Genomic DNA, 4,191 nt, shown 5'->3' on the forward strand with positions numbered 1-4,191 from the left:
CCCCCCCCCTCTCTCTCTCTCTCTCTCTCATTAGCAGGCAACAGTGCAGCACTATCTCTCTCTCTCTGTTTCTGGCACAACAGCGCCACTTTTGGTACTCATTGGTACTGGTGCTCATTAACGTCACACACAAACAAACATAGTCACACACATAGTTGACCTTGGAGTGGTTGCACCACTCAAAAAACCTAGAAACTCCTACTTGAAAACAAATGAGTCAAAGCCCATCTAGCTAGTTGCTGAGCAGGATATGGAAACTAAAATAATACATGTTCAGGGATACTGTGTAGTGGTTGGTCCAATACCTCCCGGTCTGAAGGATACTGTGTAGTGGTTGGTCCAATATACCTCCCAGTCTGAAGGATACTGTGTAGTGGTTGGTCCAATACCTCCCGGTCTGAAGGATACTGTGTAGTGGTTGGTCCAATATACCTCCCAGTCTGAAGGATACTGTGTAGTGGTTGGTCCAATACCTCCCAGTCTGAAGGATACTGTGTAGTGGTTGGTCCAATACCTCCCAGTCTGAAGGATACTGTGTAGTGGTTGGTCCAATACCTCCCAGTCTGAAGGATACTGTGTAGTGGTTGGTCCAATATACCTCCCAGTCTGAAGGATACTGTGTAGTGGTTGGTCCAATACCTCCTTCAGTGTAAGATAAGACCTCATTTGAATGGGCTGAATTATAGTCCTTGGAGCATTCGAAGATTGTGGAACAGATAGGCAGGCTTGAGTGGCCACTACTGTATGTGATCTCTTAGCAACCCTCCGTAGTCTTGTAGTCTTATTTAATTATTATTATTTAAGACTGAAGTGTAGTTATTTAGGCAACAAGAGTAGTAAGTGTCTGCGAGTCTTAGAGTAGGCTATAGTTAAGGCAGCACATACACAGGCAGCTTTATGAGGCAGTGGGGATGGGAAGTACCATGCATCCTCAACAGATGGGAAATCAATGATCAGTCTCAGTGGACCAAAAATATCAAGCTAATGAATACCATAAGAACAAATAGAGCAAATAAAACTCTGAAAAGTAGAAAGGATACATGTGCTTATATATACTGTAGTATAACAAAACATGCTTGCCCTGAGCACACCATAGCTCCATCTTTTGCAGATGCCTTTTTTTGTTTCTTCAAATGTACCTTGCAACACGTAACCGGAACATTATTATTTATTTATTTATTTATTTGTTCCGTGGGGCGCTCGCCCCCAGTGGTTCTTGTATCCTTGTATTCGTTTTACTGAGGTTAAGGTTAGGAATACGCTTAGGGTTAGGCATACTTTTACTGAGGTTAAGTTTAGTGTGTGTGTGTGCGTGCGTGCGTGCTTGTGTGCATGTGTTTGTGATACTACAATACTGCATTTCTCTGCTTTGTCTTTTATTTGTGTCCCATTTGTATCGTGGCTCATGAGATGGGACATGTCCCTCTGTCCACATACCCTCTGTGTTCAACCTATAATGTCCTGGCATGGACAAACACATGGCTAAGGTGGCATAGAAGTTTGAGCCTGTGTGCAGCTGGTTGGCTTGACCTTAAAATCCCCAGATAACGGCTGGCCTGGACAGAAGCCACACTCATCACAATGGAATATGGAAGTATAGAGAGGACTAATGAGGCAGCCTGACCACAACCCTCCATAAATCATTTCTAATGTTATATAATCTGTCCATGTGTGACAGTATGGCTGGAACCTTATACAGCCTCCATAGTCACTATCTGTGTCCAGAGAGACAACACCATCTGTCATGGAGTCCAGTTACCAGATATATTGTTTAGATAGGGTTTTTCTTCTATTCCTGTATTTATTCCTGTTTCTACTCCCACTATTATTAACTCCGCCAGGCTGGACAGTCGCAAGCCAGAGATGATGTTTTCGCCCCCCCTGTCTGTCCGTCCGTCCGTCCGCCCGCTGTCTGTTTGTTTGTTTGTTTGTTTGTTTGTCCATCTGTGAACAGCTAATCTCAGCTATAACTGGAACATTTTGTATGAGCAGAGGTGCTGTAATGCAACTGGCTACTTGGTTTGCATGTTCAGAGGTCATGTGCCAGTGCTTGCCCCGCTGTGTGCATCAAGTTTGTGATGACAGGTAGCCTTTAAATCGTCCCTGACCAACGTAGTAGTCTATGTTTGATGTGGACAAAGTTCTGCTCTTTCGGGGTATTTGCGACATTTTCAAGCATCCATACCAAACCATACCATACCATACCAAGACAGTGCTGCCCACAGGGTTTTTACATAATACATGCACATGTGCGCACACGCACGCACGCATGCACTCACGCACACACACACACACACACACACACACACACACACACACACACACACACACACACACACACACACACACACACACACACACACACACACACACACACACACACACACACACACACACACAGTACACAAACACAGTTCATCCAGGGTGAGAGAACATTCTCCACAGGAGGATACCTTCAATGCTCTGGCCTGTCTGTGTTTGACTTTGTGTGTGTGTGTGTGTGTGTGTGCGTGTGTGTGTGTGTGTGTGTGTGTGTGTGTGTGTGTGTGTGTGTGTGTGTGTGTGTGTGTGTGTCCACAGTTGCCCTAATTGTCTGAATACTGAGGAAATAAAGTGAATATCTCCATGCGCCATACTTAAACCCTCAGACCGTTAGATAAGTGCCATTTTACAGCAGTGACATTGTTCTGGTTATTCTTACATAACCTAGCAAAACCAAATAAAAATAATAGTGTCATACGTATGTCTGCTGCCTGTGTATGATTAAACGTTTTAGCGACTATTCAGTGAAAGCCTCTATTATATTATCTTGCTACAGATCGTTCTTCAACTCTTGATGTCTTAATATAAGCCCTGTATTTTTTTCTTTGTTGCATAATTCTTTCTTTGCACGCATGAGGTAAGTCAGCATCACACATGCGACAAACCCTGTGGTTTTGATCAAGTCTGTTCCCAGACCATGTCTGTGTCTGACTGCTGTCTCACTGGCCTTAGTTGACAGATAAGACAGAAAGTTGGCTGTTGAAACTTTTAGTTGAGATATAATGAACGATGTTATATATTTTGTATTAGTAGTCTAGTAGAATACAATCTTAAGAGAGTTACTGCCGTAGACAGTAGGGCTGAGCGATATGACAATTATTTCATACTTTTGCCTCGATTATGATAATTATGTTTTAGTTAAGTATAATGCAGAGTTAAGTAAGTGGTCAATCGATTGAACTTTATGCCGATTCCTTGATATACTGTATAAGGAAAAACATTATCCAAAACAAATATTGGTTCTAAACATTGATTTCGATGTATTTTCAGTTAATTGCCTAGCCCTAGACAGATACTGTAGAGAGAAAGGCTGACAGACAAACTAGTAAAGTCAATGAATATGTTCTTAAATGACCAGAGGACATTCAGGTCACAAATAGGGGGTGTCTCTAAACTCCTACCAGACGACATGACCCGGTGTGGAGATAGATAGACAAACAGACAGACAGACAGACAGACAGACAGACAGATGGCGCTGGCAGATTGACAGTAGCAGTGATAGATAGTTGTAGTAGTAGTAGTCCTTAGTTGACCTGGCTCGCAGGCAGGCTGGTAGACAGACAGACAGACAGACAAACAAATAGAATTTGTATAGCACATTTCAACATGGCAATTCAGTGTTCAGGTGATTTACGCAAAAAGTGCATAAGAAACACATTATAAAAGGACTTGAATACAATTAAAAATTGATATAGAAGATATAAGACAATGGAATATAAGAATAAGCCAAACTTAAACAGATATGAGAATACATTTACAACTTGAGTACAACTCAAGAAATTAATCAAAAACGCCAGTAAAAGGCAGCATTTAGCTTTGATTTAAAATAACTGAGAATCTTTGTATGTTCTTTGTTTCAGACCATGCAATATGCATATTTATGTTCGACAGAAAGCAGACATGTCCAAGGCGACTTGAGAAGTCTGGATGGTTCATGATGTATTTCAAGTTCAGAAATGTATTTTGACCCTAAACCATTCAATGCTTTACAAACTAACAGTAGTATTTTGAAATCAATAATTTGACAGACTGTTAGTAAGTGTAAAGAACTGTAGTGATATGATCCACTTTCTTGGTCTTATTGAGGACTCAAGCTGCAGCATTCTGAATCAACTACAGCTGTCTGATCTTTAGGGAGACCTGTAAAGA

Source organism: Electrona antarctica (genome assembly GCF_951216825.1).
Source record: "Electrona antarctica genome assembly, chromosome: 6".
NCBI lineage: Eukaryota > Metazoa > Chordata > Actinopteri > Myctophiformes > Myctophidae > Electrona > Electrona antarctica.